Source organism: Gorilla gorilla, chromosome 8 (assembly GCF_029281585.2).
Source record: "Gorilla gorilla gorilla isolate KB3781 chromosome 8, NHGRI_mGorGor1-v2.1_pri, whole genome shotgun sequence".
NCBI lineage: Eukaryota > Metazoa > Chordata > Mammalia > Primates > Hominidae > Gorilla > Gorilla gorilla.
The window spans coordinates 108,398,846-108,420,019 of record NC_073232.2 but is presented as its reverse complement, the minus strand read 5'-3'; the positions used below and the strand labels follow the sequence as shown (position 1 = coordinate 108,420,019).

Sequence of the window (21,174 nt, the reverse complement as noted above, 5' to 3'; positions counted from 1 at the left end):
CTGCAATCCCAGCTCTTCAGGAGGCTGAGGCTCAAGAATTGTTTGAACCTGGGACGTGGAGGTGGAGACTGCAGTGAGCCGAGATCACGCCACTGCACTCCAGGCTGGGTGACACAGTGAGACTCTGTCTCCAAAAAAAAAAAAGAAAGAAAGAAAGTTGCTGCAATAAAAAAAAAGAAAACTTAAAAAAAAATCAAGTAATAACTAGCAACCTCAGTAAGATCTAGCATATTGAAAAAAAGAGCATACTGACTGTCATAAAAGAGAGAACAAAGTAGATGCGGGAGGAATAATGATTTTGAAAATGAGAAAAAATTGTACCTAGGTTTTTTTTTTTCCAAAAAGATCTGAATTTTTAAAATCAAACTCTCTCCAAATACCAGGCAAGATTAGAAGCTCAGTATCTACAACTTATTCTTGTAAAAATTTTTAGCTTAAAAGATAAAAATGAAATGCTATCCAAAAAGGTGGTAATAGTTACCTTAAAAAAGGGATTTTTCATCAGAACACCACCTTTAATCAGACACCAATTTTTTTTTTTCCGAAATGGAGTCTCACTCTGTCACCCAGGCTGGAGTGCAGTGGTGCAATCTCGGCTCACTGCAAGCTCCGCCTCCCAGGTTCACACCATTCTCCTGCCTCAGCCTCCCGAATAGCTGGGACTACAGGAGCCCACCACCACGCCTGGTTAATTTTTTTTTTTTTTTTTTGTATTTTTAGTAGAGACGGGGTTTCACTGTGTTAGCCAGGATGGTCTCGATCTCCTGACCTCGTGATCTGCCCGTCTCAGACTCCCAAAGTGCTCAGATTACAGCCGTGAGCCACCACGCCCGGCCCAGACACCAATATTAATCAGACATTTTATTCACAACTCTAAACACGAGAAGACAATGGAGTAACATTTATATAGAGTTCTGAGGTAACCCAAGATTAATTTCACATCCAGAAAAGCTCCCATATGTGAGGGAAAAGCACAATTTTAGATATGCAAAGATTCAGAAAATATACTACATATGTACTCTTTGAGGAAAATATATACATTGAATATAAACATTGTTATTAATATAGTTAAAAAAGCAGAAAAGACTGGATGGAGAAAAAGAACACCTGTGACATCAAATATTTAGAATCCCTTACAGCAAAATTCACAATGGAAAACAGAAGAGGGAGCAATAGCAACAAAATTTTGGATACTGAAAAGCAGATAAATGACCTTGCAGACAGTTGGGAAAGCTAGGAACTAACACATTTTACATTCAATCTTTACGGAGGCCTAAGAACTGCCAGCTTGTGGGAGGAAGGAGGAAGGGGGAAGCTAAAACAGAAAGAAATTTGGAGAAAGTTAGTTGACTTATAGTTGGATGCTAAGATTCTCTTCCCCACTCTATCATGCTATTGGTTACTGTTGTTTCCCCACTACAGAAGTCTAGAGGCTTACTCTCTACAGTGGGTAAAACGAATCTTTGTTTTAGGGGAGACCAGGCACAGGGGAGAGAGTAGGCACTATGCCAAAACCAAGAGGATTAAACGACCATATACATGAGACACAAACCCTCACCTCATATCCCCTTTTTTTCTGCTTCTAAGTTGGCTCCTAGGCGACAGCAATGCTCCTTAAACTATGGTCTGCTGATGGTCCATAAGCCATCTATCACCAGTCCATGACAAGGTAAGTACCAAAACCGAAAATAAACATTTATAAACTTTTCAGAGTTAGACTTATCTGTCGAATCTAATAATAAAAATATGTACTTATGTTTTGTATGTCTTCATTTTTAAAATTTCATTATTCTGGCAATTTATTTTTATTATGCTTTAAAATTATCAGCTGTAACAGACTGAGGTAAAAGAAAAAAAAAAATCAGGCCAGGCACGGTGGCTCACGCCTGTAATCCCAGCACTTTGGGAGGCCGAGGCGGGCAGATCACCAGGTCAGGAGATCAAGACCATCCTGGCTAACACGGTGAAACCCCGTCTTTACTAAAAATACAAAAAATTAGCCAGGTGTGGTGGTGGGCGCCTGTAGTCCCAGCTACTCGGGAGGCTGAGGCAGGAGAATGGTGTGAACCTGGGAGGCGGAGCTTGCAGTGAGCCGAGACCATGCCACTGCACTCCAGCCTGGGCGACAGGGCGAGACTCCGTCTCAAAAAAAATCCTGGAGCTTCACTAGTTGGAGAAGCACTGGGCTAGATTCTGGTGCCTGGCCCAGCCCAAAGAGCTCCCCACAGTGGGAGTCAAAACCTTGTGTTACAAGCCCTTCTGTGGGTTCAGACAGGGCTTTCCATGAGCTTCTGAGACACAAGCAGACAGCCAAGGATTACTGGACATCTGAGAAAACCCTCTAATATTAGTTCAAGATCCAGACCAATTAAATTAAAAAAAAGTAATTTGTTACAAACTGAGACTATGTACTAAGACAAAACATTTTTTTTCTTGAGACGGAGTTCCACTCTTGTTGCCCAGGCTGGAGTGCAATGGCACGATCTCGGCTCACCGCAACCTCCACCTCCCAGGTTCAAGCGATTCTCCTGCCTCAGCCTCCCTAGTAGCTGGGATTATAGGCATGTGCCACCACACCAGGCTAATTTTGTATTTTTAGTAGAGACATGGTTTCTCCATGTTGGTCAGGCTGGTTATCGAACTCCCGACCTCAGGTGATCCACCCACCTCGGCCTCCCAAAGTGCTGGGATTACAGGCGTGAGCCACCGCGCCCGGCCAAGACAAAACATTTAAAACTCATTGATTTCTAGGGATATAAGAAATAAGAACAGGATGCCACAAAAAGGGAACATCAAAAGAACAAAAAGAACTCTAAGAAATAAGAAAACATAACTAAAAAGGGGCAACAGAAGGGCTATAAGGTAAAGGTGAAATAACCTCTCAGAAAAAAACAAAACACAAGAGATGAAAAATAGGAGAAACAAGGTAAGAAAGAGGAGCAATCTAGGAGGTCTAACATTTGACTAACAGGAGGGCAGGAAGAGAGTACAAAGGGGAAGGAAATCATCAATAAAATAACTTTTTAAAGTACTGAGCTGTAGGAAATCAGTTTCCAGGATGATAATGTCCACCAAGTGCTCAGTGTAAGGTACGCAGGCATATCATTGCAAAGATTCCTAACAGTAGAGACAAAATCCAGTTTCTAAATAGAAACAAAAAAGGTCAGAAAACAAAGGATTAGAAATCAAATGACTTTAGATTTCTCAGCAACAATAACAGATGGACAAAGACAAAGGGGCAATACCTTCGAATTCTGGCATAAAGCTTTCAACTGAGAATTCTACATTTTGCCAAGGGTCTAGGTATAAGGGTAAAATGAAGACATGCAAAATCTCAAAATTTACCTGCCAGACATCCTTCCCCAAGTTGTTACTATAAGATATACTCCAGCAAAATGAAAGAATAAACAGAGAGAGAGAAAGACATGACATAATACGCATTGGGAGATCAAATGGAGGAGAGAGAAGTAAATAATATCCCCAAGATGACAGTAAAGGGAAATACCAGGATAACAAACAGTTGGACCACAGATCACATGCTCCTGTCAGTCCAAAGACAAGACATCTTTGACATCAAAAGACACACTGAGGACTTCCATCACCAAAAACGTCACTGACACTGTACCATCTTTTCAACCATTGGACAGAATCCCCAGGTAAGCCTGGCCCAGATTCTCATCTGTATTTGGCTTGTATTGACATAAACTCATGATGTTCCTGCTTTTCCCTCCATACCTTTATATCCAGATCAACTGCATGGTGAGCTTAGAAACCAAAATTACAGAGCAGCCTCTCTCAGACATCCACTATCTGGTCTATACTCTGAGCCTGCCAGATTCTCTGCTTACAGTGGGCCCTAAGGTTGCTAGGATTCACTCATGATTTACCTAGACTTCCCCAAAAGTGGCTCTGATAAACTCCAGAGAAGCTAAAACCAGACTATGATCCAGGTATGCTGTTACCTTAACTTCTCCTGGGAGCCTTCATCTACTAGTGGCACTGTTACCTTTTCACTGTATAGCCAGATTTAGGCTTGCTACCAAATTTTCAAAACTAAACAATTTGTTGTTTATAGTCACCAAAATACCAAAAGTCAGAATGGTAGTTTCATATTCGTTAGGAGCAGAGAGGAGAATATGACCAGAGAGAACACAATGAGGGTAGAGGAAAGGAGCTTCTGTTTCTTAAATAGTTGGTATGCAGGTATTTGTTTTATCTTTAAACCACATACATAGTGTGCATTTTGTCCATAAACACATTTCATAATAAAAATAAAAACAAGTTACAAACTAGGCAAAAGACCCAAAGAAGAAAGTCACAGAGGAATATAAGTGAAAACATGCCCAACTTCACTAGAATTCAAAACAAATAAAAACAAGAAAACTTCTGCCAATCAGATTGCAAAAGATGTTACATATTTCTAATACCTAGTGTTGGTCAGTGAGGGAAAAAAGGCACAATGATATACTAATGATGGAGATAAAAGCTGGCATGACCTTTATAAAGAACAGTTTGCAATACATACATAAAAAGTCTGGAGAAAAGGCATACAACTTCTGATTCACTTCTAGAAATGCATCCTAAAGCTAATAATCAGAAATATTATTTGTGCCATCGTTTATAAAATCACAAAATTAAAAATAAGTGTCCACCAATAAATAATGATTAAATCAATTACAGTATTTTAAGGGAATATTATGCAATTTAAAAACCAATACTGTAAACTCACATTTATTAACACAATGATATATAACATACCTTAAGTGAAAAAAAAATAAACAGCAGACATATAGAGTTTAATTTGTTCAAATACTGATAGATGGATAGAAAATGGATAAACAAATGCGTAAAAAGTTAAAAGTCAAGAAGAATACACATACAAAAATGTTCCTAGTGATCACTGGTTACTCTTAGGTCAGTGTTTCATAAAATGCTGTCTTAGATCACCATGGCCTCCACACTGGCATACTACCTTATGATAGCACAAGCAAACACCTTACATTTGGACTTTGTGAGAACAGCAATCTTTTTGTCTCTAGACTGCAATTTTATGAAACTTTATGAAAAAGTGGCATGATGCAAATTCTCAAACAAAGCAAGTGATTTCTGTGGTAAACCAACTGAGTTTTTCTTAAACTCAAAATAATATACTTGCTGCCAGTATAAAACAGATCAATGTTGACACTAAAGGTGAAGAAGAGATCAAAACAATATAGGTATCATTCAATTCTGTGTTCTCCATATCAACACACACGTACCCAGTCATACCACTGCAGAGAACACTTTAACACAAGCGTCAAAGTTAATGGTAAACACTCAAGAGAATGATGAATTATGTTACTGAATTTCATTCATGCTATATAAATTCATGCTATAAGAGAAGTGTTTTTAGTCGGTTTATTTAACAATTAATTTGTGAGGAATGAGGCTACCTAAAAAGTAATGGGAATTAATACAACCAGAATAGCAGTTATGTATGCAGTGTTGTTACATAAATAAAAAGATGCGGCCAGGAGCAGTGGCTCACGCCTTTAATCCCAACACTTTGGGAGGCCAAGGTGGGAGGATCACCCGAGGTCAGGAGTTCAAGACCAGCCTGACCAACATGGTGAAACCCCATCTCTACTAAAAATACAAAAATCAGCCGGGTGTGGTAGCGCATGTCTGTAATCCCAGCTACTCGGGAGGCTGAGGCAGGAAAATCGCTTGAACCCAGGAGGTGGAGGTTGCAGTAAGCTGAGATTACGCCACTGCACTCCAGCCTAGGCGACAGAGCGAGACTCCATCTCAACAACAACAACAACAACAACAAAAAACATACATGTATTTTATACGAAAACAAATGGTATTCAACTAATAATATGTTTCCTGATCTTGATACTGTTAAAAGAAATACTAAAAATTGTAACACCAACCTAATTTTGCCTATATATTTATTTCTATATGCTATACAAAGAAATGAATAGCAACTATAATGTTGAACTATTTTTGCAATATGCAGCATATTATTCTTTAATAAAGTGCTGAATTTCATCTGACAAAGTGTTATTTAGAATTTTTTTTTTTTTTTGCCATCTATAACAGTTTTGGTAGTGGTATTACAGAGGATTTGTAAAATGGATTGGAGTACTTACCACTATTTCATCTGCTCTGAAATAGTTCACTAACCAAACTACTGACAACAGTTTAATTTTTGTTCTTTCCTTAAAATTATACAGACTGCACCAAGAACACCATATGGACCTAGTAACACTTCAGATTTTTAGACCTTACAACCTTTGCAAGTTCTTCTATGATTCTGGGCTCTTTAGATTTTCTACTGCTTGAGTCACTTTGGTAATTTATATTTTCCTTGAAAATACTCAATTTTGTATACTCACAAAAACCTCACTTTTAAGAATATCCTCCCCCTCAACCAAAAAAGCATAACATATAAATATGGATATATCAGTATCACTTAAATGCCCAGAATAGGAAAATTATAAAATTACAGAACATCCACATGAAATTATACAGAAAGAAGTATGTGTATTGAATTGACTTGGAACAGTATTTATTCCAAGCAATTCTTTTTTTAATTTTTAAAAAGGAAGTTGTAGGCTGGGCATGGTGACTCATGCCTATAATCCTAGCACTTTGGGAAGCCAAGGTGGGTGGATGGCTTGAGCTGAGGAGTTCAAGACCAGCCTGGAAAACATGGCAAAACCCCATTTCTACAAAAAATACAAAAATTAGCTGAGCATGGTGGCATGCACCTGTAGTCCCAGCTACTCGGGAGGCTGAGATGGAAGCATTGCTTGAGCTTGGGAGGTCAAGGCTGCAGTGAGCCGTGATCATGCTACTGCACTCCAGCCTAGGTGACACAGCGAGACCTGTCTAAAAAAACAACAACAAAGGAAGCTGCAGACTGAGGCACAGAATACATTTTTAAATTCGGAGAAACGATCCTTGTTTTCATGCTAAGAGGAAAGATCTTATAAGCATACGTGCGTATAAGCACAGATCTGCAGAAGGATATCCTCCAAACTACTGACAATAGTTTAATTTTTTTTAAAGAAATGACAGCATGGTATAGCAAAAAACAAACCAGAAAACCAAATCAATAGGAGAAAAATCATCAGCTCTCCTAAGAACCCTGACTGAAACCAAGAGGGCAATGTCACCACCACAAGCCTTTATGAGGTCTACCTATATATTCCTACTCTTGAATTCCAGGAAATCCTGTATCCTTAAAATAATCCCCCCTTTCAACATAAGCTAGTTCACATTGGTTTCTACTGCTTGTAATCAAAGGCTTCTTACGTACTACAGAAAGTTGACAAATCAACGATGACTGTGTTTACTTCACAGAAAGGTAGGTTTTGTGAGGACCCTTTAAAGAGTAGCAGGACTTAAAACATGTAAGAAAGGAGCAAAGGCAATCTAAACCACAAGAACAGAATAAAGAAACAATGGAAGAAAAGTATTTTTCTCCTAAGGTACCACAGGGTCTAGATGAAAAAGAGAATGCACGATGGGGAGGTTAAGTGAGAACAGACTATAGAGGACAGATCTGAACTGGAAATGAAAGGTAAACAGAAGCAATTAATTTAAGAACAGAAAAAAGTTATAAAAGCAGTACATTAGAAATATTAGAAGGGTACTAGACAGCAAGATAAACTGGAGAAAGAGTAAAAATAGAAATGAGGAAATTAAGCGACTAGAGTGACAATCCAAATAAAAAGTGAGGAGCCAAGGAACTGGTAATGTTAACATACATAGGTCAGAAATCACGGCTGGGAGCGGTGGCTCATGCTTGTAATCCCAACACTTTGCGAGGCCAAAGCGGGCGGATCACCTGAGGTTAGGAGTTCAAGAACAGCCTGGCCAACATGGCGAAACCCCATCTGTACTAAAAATACAAAAAGTTAGCCGGGCATGGTTGCGGGTGCCTGTAATCCCAGCTACTCAGGAGGCTGAGACATGAGAATCACTTGAACCCGGGTGGCAGAGGTTGGCAGTGAGCCGGGATCACGCCACTGTACTTCAGCTTGGGCGACACAGCGAGACTCTGTCACAATAAAAAAAAAAAAAAGAAATCACACATTGGGTCCGGAAAGATTTTTAAAAGATAATTCCCAAAGTAAAATGCCAAAGATAAGGAAGATTTGAAGAGTTCATCAAAAGGCAACATTCCTAGACAGTTATATTTGCTTTCTAAAATAATTAAAAGTCAAAGGCATTCTACAGAGTCTAAAAAGGAAGAATCTATCTGCTACTTAACTATATTCAAGTTGCTTAAACACCAAAAAAAACTAAAAACTCTAGTTTTAGCTTAGCTATATTCATGACTCAGCATGTAGCTCTGTAAGTTGTCTCATCACATAAAAAACTACTGCATTCCTTAAGTCATTCAATCCTTTTTCTGCAGATACAGGCAAAACAGTCATATGAATGAATATATGAGCGGTGATCAAACCAAAGAGGCATGTAACAGTAAAAGCTTACTGAAAAATATAAGGTTCTGCTAAAAGGAATCTAGAAACACACACACACACACACACACACACACACACACACCCTAAGAATATTACTTTCAAAGCAGAATCTATTTTAGTGCCCTCAAAATAACTATTATCTATTCATGACTTGAAACAAACATTTTGGGCTTACTTTTTTTTGCAGCTGTTTTAAGTTTTCAAAAAGTTTACCTGAGAGACTAATGCCTATCACATTTTAAGAGTGCAAGAAATGGTTGTATACAGTTTACATATGTAACCAAAGCCAGCTCCTTCCAAATCACTGTGGTCTAACGAACAACTTAAGCATAGAAAAAGAAATGTAGGCTGGGCATGGTGGCTCAGGCCTATAATCCGAGCACTTTGGGAGGCAGAGGCAGGAGAACTGCTTGAGTCCAGGAGTTCAAGACCAGCCTGAGCAATATAGCGAGACCTCATCTCTACAAAAGTATTTTAAAAATTAGGCAAGTGTGGTGGCATGTGCCTGTATTCTCAGGCACTCAGGAGGCTGAGGTGGGAGGACCCCTTAAACCTGGGTGGCAGAGGTTGCAGCAAGCCAAGCACCACTGCACTCCAGACCAACAGAGCTAGACCCTGTCTCAAAAAAAAAAAAAAAAAATGAAGAAGAAAAAAAGAAACGTAGGGTTAAATATGCAAAAGTAATTAAATATGCAAAAGTAATTAAATACAGATCTAGAAATGTTCAAAATTCTAGTGTATCTGTGAGTCACATACCATTCTGGTATGCAATTGATATTGGTATACAATTATAAAGGAGTTTAAAATTAAAAATTAAAATACAGAAGCAGTTCTTGGTTCAGGTAAACCTTATTCTTTATTACTCCCTGAAACTATGACTTCTCACTGTGCCCAATATAAAAGATGCTTACCCACACATACACCTTTATTTACCTTTGTTCTGTTCATATAGTTTTCGGTCACCAGGCATGGCATCTCCTTCCTTCTATCTAAATTCAACACTATTCAAACTTCCTTTCAAATTCTGCTTCCTATAGGGACATGTAACCTTTTACAATACACACTAAATCTCTCCGTTCTCTGAGTATCCACTTAAAGAGTAGCCAGTGCTCACCATTTATTACACATTGCTTTATACTATTACATAATTTCATTATTTAAGTTTTACCTCCCCAGATAATTTATAAGCTTCCTAAATGCAAGTTTTACTTACTATTTCTCATTTTTCCCTCACAAAAACCAGAAGGCTAGGTACACAAGTGCCTAACCCATATATTTTTAAGCTATTCATTCTCTCATTTTCAAATCAAATATATGACTATGATTTTAGATTAAATCACTTTCTAGCAAACTTCAAAGAGCATGTAAACTTTTTTGCTGCAATAATTTGGAACTTGGTTTAAAACACAGAGTCAGAAATCACTCCCACAACCCCCCATCATTTTTTTTGAGACAGGGTCTTACTCTGTCTCCCAGGCTGAAGTGCTGCAATGGCACAATTACGGCTCATTACAGCCTCGCCCTTCTGGGCTCAACTGATTCTCCCATCTCAATTTCCCAAGTAGCTGGGACTATAGGTATGCACCACCATGCCCAGCTAATTTTTCCATTTTTTTTTTTTTTTTTTAAGAGATGGGGTTTCACCATGTTGCCCAGGTTGGTCTTGACCTCCTGGTCTCAAGCAATTTGCCTACCTCAGCCTCCCAAAGTGCTGAGACTATAGACATAAGCCACCACACCCTGGCAGAAATCACCTTTTTAATAGGTAGGAATTGGGAGAAAAATCTGAACTAATTTGTCCAAAGTGACATAAGGACCATTGAATTCAGTACAGAAAAGGGATTATTTTCATCTTTTGCTCTTTTCTTTTTCTGTTTGTCATTTTGCTGCGACAGTGATTTAGAATAGGCAGATTTTGATTTGGAATACATGAGGGGAGGGAAGAAAATCAAAAGATGTACTGCTATTTGCTGGGAGAACATGTTATCATGTGATCCATTCTTACTCAGCTTCAGAAAATAATATAAATGGTTTAATTTTTCTCTAGGTCTATACAGCACCTGCCTCCATGATTAGAAGTTACACTCCCTGGATGTCCCCATCTTACTATATGGCACTAAAATTCATACAGTTCCACAACCCAGAAATCAAGACTCATCCTTGATTCCTCCATCCCTTACTCCCCACATTAATCCATAAGCAAGCCTGGTCAATTTCATCTCAAAACCAGATCTTGGGCCGGGCAAGGTGGCTCACGCCTGTAATCCTAGCACTCTGCGAGGCTGAGGCAGGTGGATCACCTGAGGTCGGGAGTTTGAGACCAGCCTGACCAACACAGAGAAACCCCGCCACTACTAAAAACACAAAATTAGCCAGATATGGTGGTGCATGCCTGTAATCCCGGCTACTCAGGAGGCTGAGGCAGGAGAATCATTTGAACCCGGGAGGTGGAGGTTGCAGTCAGCCGAGATCACACCATTGCACTCCAGCCTGGGCAACAAAAGCAAAACTCCGTCTCGAAAAAACAAAAACAAAAACAAAACCAACAGATCTTGTATTTATTTCCCTTCCTCTCTTCCTATCCACTGTCATCATCTTAGTCCAGGCCACCATCATTTCTAACATGAATGAAAACGTCCTCCTAACTGGCATCCATGCTTCCACCTTGTCCACCACCCTCCTCTGAGTCCATCCTCCACACAGGAGCAAATGTTCTTCTTAAAATAAAACATATCACAAAGCTCCCCTGCTTAAAGCTCCTTGGTGGTTTCCCAAGTGTCTTACTCTGTTCCGGCTGCTGTAACAGAGTACCATAGACTGGGTGACTTATTTCTCACAATTCTGAAGCCTAGGAAGTCTAAGATCAAGGCACTGGCGATTTGGTGTCTGGGGAGGGCCTACTTCCTGGTTCACAGGTGGCCATCTTCTCACTGTGTCCTCACATGACAAAATAGAGCTCTCTGGGGTCTCTTTTATAAGGGTACTAATTCCATTCATAAGGACTCTGCCCTTATGACCTAATCACCTCTTAAAAAGGCCCCACTTCCAAATGCCATCACACTGGAGAATAGGTTTCAATATATCAATTTGAGGATGGGGAAGGGGGACATAAACATTCAGCCTACAGCAACAAGGCACTTAAAATAAAATTTAATCTCTTTACAAAGGCCTGCAAGAAACAGCGGTATCTGGTCTTGGGTCTTTTTCTTCAACTTCATCTCACACCACTCTCCCCATTGTACATATACTCCAACAAGCTGCCACAGATTCTCAGCTCCTCAAATATTCTTCCTATCCATCCTATCTCAGGCCTTTGCACCTGCTGTTCCCTACTTGAAATGTGCTTTCTTCCATTCTTCAAAAGGCTACATCCTTCTCACCTTTTAGGCCTCAGCTCAAATGCTACCACCTCAGAAGCGCCCTTCCCTATAAACCATCCCTTCCTCAAAAAAAAAAAAAAAAAATTCGCCACTTTATCCTTTTCTATTTCTTTTTTGTAACACTTAATATCTCTGGCAATATTTTATTTATTTGCCCATTTATTTTCTATCTGTCTCTACCACTGGAATATAAGTTGCGTAAGGGTGAGAACTACATCTGTAATGTTCTTTACTACATCACCAGCATGTGGGATGCTGCCAGACTTGTAGCTAGCACCACATCTACGTTCTAAGCATTGGGAATATGGCAGTAAACCAAACAGACAAAAATCCCTCCCCTCACGGAGGTAACATTTTACTGATTATTTAGGTAATAAACAAAGTAAGTAAATTATAAAGTATATTCAAAGGCAACAATTGCTACAGAGAAAAATAAAGCAAAGACAGAAAGGCAGAATCAGAGTGTTGTAATTTTACATATTAAGTCAGGGAGCCCTCACTTGAAAAGGTCTTATTGGAGTCAGTATCTTAAAGAGCTGAGGAAGCCAACAATCCAAGAAAACAAAAGTTAGTGACATGACCCTGAGTGTGCAATGTGCCTAACACATTTGGGGAACAGCAAGAAAATCAGTATGACCACAACAGAAAGCATTAGAGGGAAAGCTAGAAGATGAGGTCAGAGAAGTAACAAGGGGACAGAAACAGGCCCTGATAGAAACTGTAAAGGCTTTGGTTTTATTCTGAATCAGAGAGGAAGCTACTGGAGCATTGTAGGCAGAGAATTACCATGAGTCGAATTACTTCTATCACTTGGGCTGCTATGCTAAGAACAGAGTATTCAGGAGGGATTAAGAGTAAAGACAAAGACTACACAGTACAATTATCCAAGTAAGAGTTGATGGTGGTTTGGCTGAGACAATGAGGCATGGTCAGATTGAATATATTTTGAAGCTAGCACCTACAAGATATCCTGACATGCTTTCTCTGAAAGAAAGAGACATGTCAAGGATAACTCTAGAAGTTCTGACAGCATTGGAAAGAACTGAGTTGCTATTCACCGAGATATAAAAGATTGTTAAAGTAATAGGAAAGTTTATCAAAAGTTCCATTTTAGGCATGTAACATCTGAGATGTCTATCTGACATCCAAGAGGAAATGTGGACTGTGTGGCTGGATATAGAATACAGAGGACTAGGTGGATGATGAAATTGGGGGAGTTATCGGTGTGTGTATATGTACATATGTACTTTCAAGTACTTGGAGCAGGATGAAATCACCAGGGGGAATAAACAAAAAGAGCAGTCCAAGGCCTGAGCCTCAAGATTCTATAACACATCCAACAGAAAGAGATTAAAAAGAACCAGCAAGTGAGACAGAAAAGAAATGACCAATAAGAGTTAAGGTAAATCAAGAATGTGGTATCCTCAAAGCAAAATGAAGAAAATGTTTACTGGATAAGGGATTGAACAACTCTGTCAAGTAAGAAGATGACTAACTAGACTTAATGTGAAGATCACTGGTACCATGGATTAGAACAGTTTCAGTGGAGTTATAGAGGAGAAAGGCTGACAAGCTTGGATGTAAGGCAAAATGGGAAGAGAGGAAGTAGTGATGTAGTGCAGACAACTCTTTCAAGGAGTTTTAAGATAAAGGAGTTGTTTTGTTTTGTTTCAATTTATTTTTTGTTTTTTAAAGGTGGGAGGAATTACAGTATGACTGCACGCTTATTAAAATGATCTAGTAAAAATAAAAAAATTGATGATAAAGGATAGGAAAGAAATGCAGCAGTGAAGTCCTTCAGGTTAGAACGGACGGAATCTAGTGAACGAGCTGAAGAGGTGAACTTAGAAAGGAGCAAACATGATCCATCTATAGTAACTAGAGGGGAGGATAAATAAAGATGCTAGCAGGTGCGCAGATGTGACTGAGAGAGTTTGTGGAATGAAATGACAGCCTGTGGGCCAAATCTGGCCTGCTGCCTGTTTTTGTAAATTAAGTTTCACTGGAATACAGCCACACTCACTCATTTACATATTGCCTATGGCTTCTTTTGTGTTACAATAGTTGCATCAGAAACCATATGGCCCACAAAGCCTAAAATATTTACTATCTGGCCATTTACAGCAAAAGCTTGCCAACCTTGGTATAATGGAATAATCCAACTGCTACTCTCTGAGTTGAGGGCCAGATGCGAGGCTATGAGGAAAGAAGGTAGGCAAGGACATAGGAAACTACAGCATTTAATGAGACAATGACACAACAATAAATTCTACATCATTCCTAGTTCTGGAGCCCAAAATGAACGTTCTATGAGCAATCAATCATCACTTTAAGTCTGTTCCTTATCTTTAAAAACATTTTTTTTTAAATAGAGATGGGGTCTCACTATGTTGCCCTGGCTAGTCTTGAACTCCTGGGCTCAAGCGATCCTCCCAGCTCAGCTGCTCAATGTGCTGGGACTACAGGCATAAGCCACCTCATTAAAAAGCCACATTAAAACGCCTTTAAATGTTTTTACATCTATTGCTACATTCGTTTCAAACTGGCTTTCTCACTAAGGAATAGGGTATGGCTTTGACTATTACTAAGAGATCTCTCAAAAAGGGAAAGGTAAGAAGAAATAAATAAATATATATAACATTTCTTCTTACCTTTCCCTTTTTGAGAAAGGTTATATATACATATTTATAAATCGGCATTCCAAGTTAATTGCTATTTTTAAAAAATCTTCAAGACAGATGAATAAAACAAAGGTTTTTGCCAAAATGAGTAATTTTACAGTATTTCATCACACTTAATTCATATTTTAGCATACAAAAATGAAATTATATGAAAAGAAATATACATTTTTTCAAAGAAATCTCCATCTTAGTAGAAAGGGCCAAAATTTCTGCTTGGCTTTCCAAATGCCTCATACATAGATTTACCTAAAACAGTCACCTTATTTTCCACTACCTCATTTCCAAAGAACACATATTGTTACAGTGAAACCAATCTCCACTCCAACCTGGATCAGCCTATAATCATTTTTAACTCCATCCTTTCTTCAGTTATTCTCTGTGCGTATCAAAGCCACATTCATAAGCAGAAATACATTTAAAGTTGTATATTCTTCAGGAAATCTTCCTAAATGGGCCAACCTGCTCACTTCCTTCCCATCAAAATTCACTTAAAATACAACTGTGCATTCATTTATCTGTTTTTTCTGTTGTGTTTGCTGTATATTAATACGAATTCCTTAACTAGAAGCACTTCCAAGACAAGGAATTCTTCTTGTTCTTACATTATTACTTAGATACCAAGCACCACAGTCATTATTCTCAACACACGCTTATTAATCTGTGCACCAGAAATAAATAAAAATATGCTATATATCCACCATCCACTCAGTCTAGTACATATAATCTTGCCTATCCAGGCAGTTGCACATACTTGTACATAGTGGACACTCAAAAAAATGTTTGTAGGTTGAGTGAAAGTAGATTGAATGCATGCACAAATGATGAATAAATAAAGGGAACTCTTTATAAGGTATAGGAAAGTGGCGAACTACAGAACGATGTGAATGATCAATCTGAAACTTTAGACCTTAAATTCATAAGGGCCATATATTCATCAGAACACTTTCTGCTGCAATCCAATTCAAACCAATTTACACAAAAAATTTTGGCACAAGGACTGAGAAGGACACCAGGATAGTTCACAAAATCAAAAGAAAAGTAGGTACCACTTACCATGTTCCCTGAGATTGAAACTGGCACTACCACCATCCATCTCCCATCTCCTTATGGCTTCACTTTCTCCCACTACACAGATGCGCTTTTCATACACGTGGTAAAGAATGTCACCAGCACCTTCCCAGATTAACAATTTCAGAGAAAAGGTAGTATCTTTGTCCTAGCATTCAACCATAAATTTCAAAAAAAGGATTCTGACTGGCTCTGCATGAGTAACAGCAATCACTGTTGCAATAGGGATGACCAAGCTCAGGTTATAAGACAGTAAGACTGACGGACAGCCCACCAACCACTCAGAATAGGGGAGGGGTGGTTCTCTAAATGAAGAGATACTGAGTTGACAAAAACAATATATGACACGTCTTTTACCAGCCACAACCTTCAACAAACCATTGTTAATCAGGAATTGACGATAAGCTTACTACATTTTGAAATTATTTGACTTTCCTCATGAAATGAGACCTATGTGAAGCCCACTTAATTTTCTGAAACTTCACATCATGTACCTTCATTCTAATATTCTGACACTTGTTTCATGCAGCCATACCAGTCACAACTTTAAATTTTTAGTCAGACTTTGCTCACAAGTTTTCAAGATAAATTAATACAAATCGTTTTGGTCAGTCATCACACAGCAGTCTCCTATTTACTTCACTACAACTACAGCTTTCATTCTTCATTACATTACTTTTTCTGAGTAGTCTGGCTCAAATAGTACAAACCGAATATTCCTTAACCAAAATGCTTGGAAGTAGGCCGGGAGCAGTGGCTCATGCCTGTAATCCAGTGGCTCACCCCTGTAATCCCAGCACTTTGGGAGGCCAAAGCAGACAGATCACTCGAGGTCAGGAGTTCTAGACCAGCCTGGCCAACATGGCGAAGCTTCGTCACCACTAAAAATAAAAAAAAAATTAGCCAGCCATGGTGGCATGCGCCTATAGTCCCAGCTACTCGGGAGGCTGAGGCAGAAGAATTGCTTGCACCCGGGAGGCCGAGGTTGTAGTGAGCCGAGATCACGCCACTGCACTCCAGCCTGGGTGGCAGAGTGAGACTCCGTCTCAAAAAAACAAAACAAAACAAAACAAAAAAGCTTGGAAATAGAAGTGTTTCAGATTTCAGATTTTTGTGGATTTTGGAATATTTGCATTACTTACTGGCTGAAATATCCAAAATCCAAAATGTTCCAGTGATGATTGCCTTTGAGCTTCATGTCAGCACTCAAAAAGTTTCAGATTTTGGAGTATTTTAGATTTCAGGCTTTTAGATTTGGGATGCTCAACCTTTAGGAAAATTCTTAGCATTCAGAATTACTTTATCTCTTCAGGAATAACACAGTACCCATGTGAATCTCGTGGTAGGAAGTCAAACAAATATTATATAGGAAAAAGTTACTTAATGACATAAACGATAACGTGGTACCTCAACTCAGCTCTACTGCTCTCTACTCAATGTACATTATTTTCTGACAAAATAAAAATTCATGTCTTTGTAAAAAAATGGCCCTGAACAGAAATCCATTTGCTGGTGAAGTTCAGGGAAGAACACGGTTATTATGATAATTAAAGCAATACTGTAAGGTGGTATAGTCTACGTCAGCTATTTCAGCAGTTACATAAATAATCTTATTCCTAATTTACAGCTATACTTATGTGTATACTTACTGCATTTAGAGGAATTTTATGATACTGTGGTATCCAAGAATCTTAGCATTTCAAAGATCCCAGGACCTATCCAACACAAACAGTAAGAGACATCTGTGTTTTGAGGGTAGAAAAAACATGTTTTTTTACATGGGTACAATATTTTCCACTACATTTCCAAAGCTTTCCTTATAATACCATAGATTTGTTGGCATATTTTTCCTCCTTTTTTGTCTACACCCAGACATTCACATGATTGTCTTCAAGAAACCAATCATAACACTACAGTGATTCCCAAGTCCCTTTCCTGATTCATAATGAAGATGCTATTAGTCATAATATAAACACATATCAGATAATTTTTCTTTAGGTACATTGCTTTGCACTTACTGGACCAAAACCACAATCTTCTGGCCATTCATATAGCTTTGAAACATCTATCTACCACCTTTATCTCCACTGTTCATTACCCAGAAGACTTTAATGCCACTTTTCTATTTAGAAGGATGATACAGTTAAAGTTATATTTGGATTCCTAATAAAATGTTAAGTAATAAACTATGAAACCAAAAATTACTTTTTTTGCTTAGATTAAAATGAAAACTCATGTTTAAGTATTTTATTTTAGCCAAAAAATAAAACTATAACTTATATAACTTATGAAAACTCATGTGTATGTAAACTACAGGTTGAGTGTCTCTTATTTGAAATGCTTGGGAACAGAAGAGTTTCATTCTTTTTTTCTTTTTCTTTTTTAGGATTTTAGAATATTTGCATTATACCAGTTGAGCATCTCAAATCCAAAAATTCAAAATCCAAAATGTTCCAAAGAGCATTTCCTTTGACCATCATGTCAGCACTCAAAAAATTTTGCATTTTGGATTTTTGGATTTGGGATACTTAACCTATATTTTACTTTATTTAGTCCAATATTAAAACATACCAACTTACTACTTAATAGACTATATACTCCAATATTTCAATCTTTACCATACCTCTTTCTTCAGGAACAAAAGGCACACAATTTAACACTTGCACAATGTCACAATCAGGAACAGTGATCAAAAGAAGAGATGATATCTGGAAATGAAGACCAAGATTTTAAAACTTTTGACGACAAAAACTGTTCAATTACACTTCACATTCAACTTAGGTGTATAAAGAATGTAAAAAAAAAAAAAACAAAAAACTAAGAAAAAACTTCTATACACTTAAGCATACATCATTGATGACCAGTGATAACATGTCACAAATTTGCAAAAGTCACAACCTAAAGCTTAGAATCAATCTAACTCAGTATCTTCATTTATTACAAGAAAAAGAAAATGAGCCTTGCCCAAAGTCACAAAACTAGAAATAATATCTGGATCCGGTTCCAATTCAGTTATCTTACCACCACAATACTAACCCTTAATACTCATTTCTGGTATCTAATATGCCATGAAAACTGTTCACCATGAGAAGCCAATACCCCATATAGAACTGAAATACTCACAGCCTACACACCTGGGACCAGATAATAAATAAAAATTTCAAGACGGTGTTAAAACCTTTTTCTTCTGCTAATAGCACTTTGCCACAAAACCTTCAGTAGCATACCTGAAGGAATGTGGGCAAGATTCAAGTCTCCTATCATTAAAAAAAAAAAAAAAAAAAAAAAAAAAGTAGTATTAAGTGCTCTAAAGTATGCAATGTCACAATGCCTCAATGAGAACAATTCTAAACAACTATAAACAGAAAAGTAAACAACAAAAATACACTTAAAGGGTATTTAAAGCATATCCTGAAGTCAAATTATAGATCTAGGCTAAAGTATAGTCCCTCTGTAATATTTCAAAATATAGAAACTTCTGGGATTACAGCATACTATTACCAGAGAGACTAGAACAGAATCCGAAGTGTGACCATGGCAAAAAATTGAAGCATTTAAAAGTTCACACATTATCAATGCACACAGTGGGTGTTCATTGTGGTTACTGTCTTTTGTCCTTCCATAAAACCAGATATAAAACGTTTTAATTGGTAATTATACTTATTTTCACTGCAACAAACAGGAAACATTTGGTTGTGTAACATACCTACATTTTATTCTCCCCCTTTTGTTGGCAATTTTCTGTATCTAGGGATGATCTAACTTACAGTTTCTATGGCAAAAATCAACATCGTTTACTATGCTTACCTTCCCCAGGAAATCCCAACACCCTCAAAGTGTTAACAGAACGCAATGTCTCTTTATAAATTTCAGAAAAGACAATTTTGCTGAAAGGTAGTGAATGCATTTCTATAAATTTGCAGTTAAACTCAAAAAATGTTAGGAAATTTCACTGAATCAATTTAAATGTTTTAAATTAAACCTGAGGATATCAACCTTAGAGTACACTCAAATCAGACCCCTTGCTGCAGAAAAAGCAATTCAACAATTACCAGTAACTAGATCTAACATGCACACTTTCAAGTTAATAGAATTCCTATCCTGACAGTTTGGTGTCTTCATGTTTTATCACTGTGACAACTGTACAAATTCCAACATTCTTATGAATTCCTTGAACATTGACTTATTTTATTTTTCTAGGGTTTTTTAGACGTTTGACAACATACTCAACAATGTTTGCACTAAAACAGCTCACATACACTACTTGCTCTCAAATTTAAACCTAAAAAGAAAACTGAGTCTTAACTGTTGTATTCTGAACTTTAAAGCTACATCTGTTTGATCGGTCCACTTAAGAGTTAAAACATTTTTCCTTAAATACATTTCGCTCTATGTACTTTTCAATTACCACAGCCACCTAGGAAGAGACTGTCTACTTGACAAAGAGGACACCATGTAAAGAATAGAGTCAAAATGAACCCTACATGTGAGAAAGCCAGTTACAAAGAAATCCAACTGCCACTGGGTGTGGTTAGGGTCTGCGGGGAAGAGCACCTTTGGCCAACTCTGGAGAAGAGCGAGCGCGTCAGGGAGCAGGGCATCTCTGCAAGAAATGGCCCCCAATGACCATACGCTGGGCCAGCAATAGGGACGCCGTCGAGTCGGGCCTGCGAACCTATAGCTCGAGGGGTGCGGTCTGCGGGGCGCCCTTGCTGTCTCCACCAACCACGAAACCCGCCGAGTGAGTGCTTCGAGCGCCGCGCGCCCAGCTGCGCCCCAAACACCGCGCCCGATCCGCCCCTTCCTCCGGGGTTCGGCTGCCCCGCGGGGAGCGCGGAGGCACACCGTCTCCTACTCCCACCCAGCTCCTAGAATGTAGGAGAGTGTAGAGTTCAAAAAGCCCGGACGTAAAACAACCCCAGGTTAAGAAAGTAAGGGTAAGCTCTAGCAGTCGGCAAAAGCGCTCGGCAAAAAAACCCCGACTTCTCCAGAAAAACTTTGCGGCAAGTTAAGCGGAAGCGCTGAATGGCCGGGACTATTTAACTCGCGCTTCCTCTCACAAGAGGCGGATCCCTGGACCTGTTTGGGGGACCCTGACGGTCCACAAACTCGCCATTTGCCTGCTGGGTGGCCCTCTAGAAGTTCTGACATCCTAAAAAGTCTGGGCAGTCCCGCTGACGGGGAATACCTGTCGTAGTCCCCATTGCCTGCGAGTCCCTGATGGCGGCCATTACACTTCCATCCGGGTATTGCCGAAAAGCTGATCGCAGCGCTACCGGGAACGCACGCTGCGGCGGAGGGATCTGCGCTTTACCTGAGACAAGCGGAAGAGAACGGAGGCCGGCAGGGTCCGCGCTCGGTCTGACGAGACTAGGCCATGGAGCTGGGTTCGCCGCTGACCTCTCCATCTAGCGCGCGGCCCCGGCGCCCACCAGTCCAGTGACCCACTACTACCTCTTTGCTCACCAGCAGCTGCTGATCCTACTGCCGGTGAAATGGCAGACAAACGTCTACTCTGTGCTCTTCAGAGTAGACACCAGGAGCAGGAACTGTATGCACTTCCCAAGC

At 39.0% G+C, this 21,174-nt stretch overlaps 1 protein-coding gene across 4 annotated transcripts in view; it reads right to left on the bottom strand.

Annotated features, from left to right (window-relative positions):
- The window catches only part of ZNF518A (zinc finger protein 518A), a 33,890-nt gene extending 13,033 nt beyond the window's left edge, over positions 1–20,857 (bottom strand). Inside the window, exons 1-3 of one of the 4 annotated variants that reach the window (XM_063710337.1) lie at positions 20,795–20,857; positions 18,230–18,314; positions 17,256–17,321 (exon numbers count right to left, since the gene is read on the bottom strand). The gene's annotated coding sequence lies outside the window, so the exon portion shown is untranslated. Of the gene's footprint in view, positions 1–17,255; positions 17,322–18,229; positions 18,315–20,160; positions 20,612–20,794 lie in introns of those variants that run through there. The other 3 variants (XM_055352613.2, XM_004049859.5, XM_063710338.1) reach the window with 3 other exon arrangements.
- Positions 20,858–21,174: the final 317 nt, after the last annotated feature.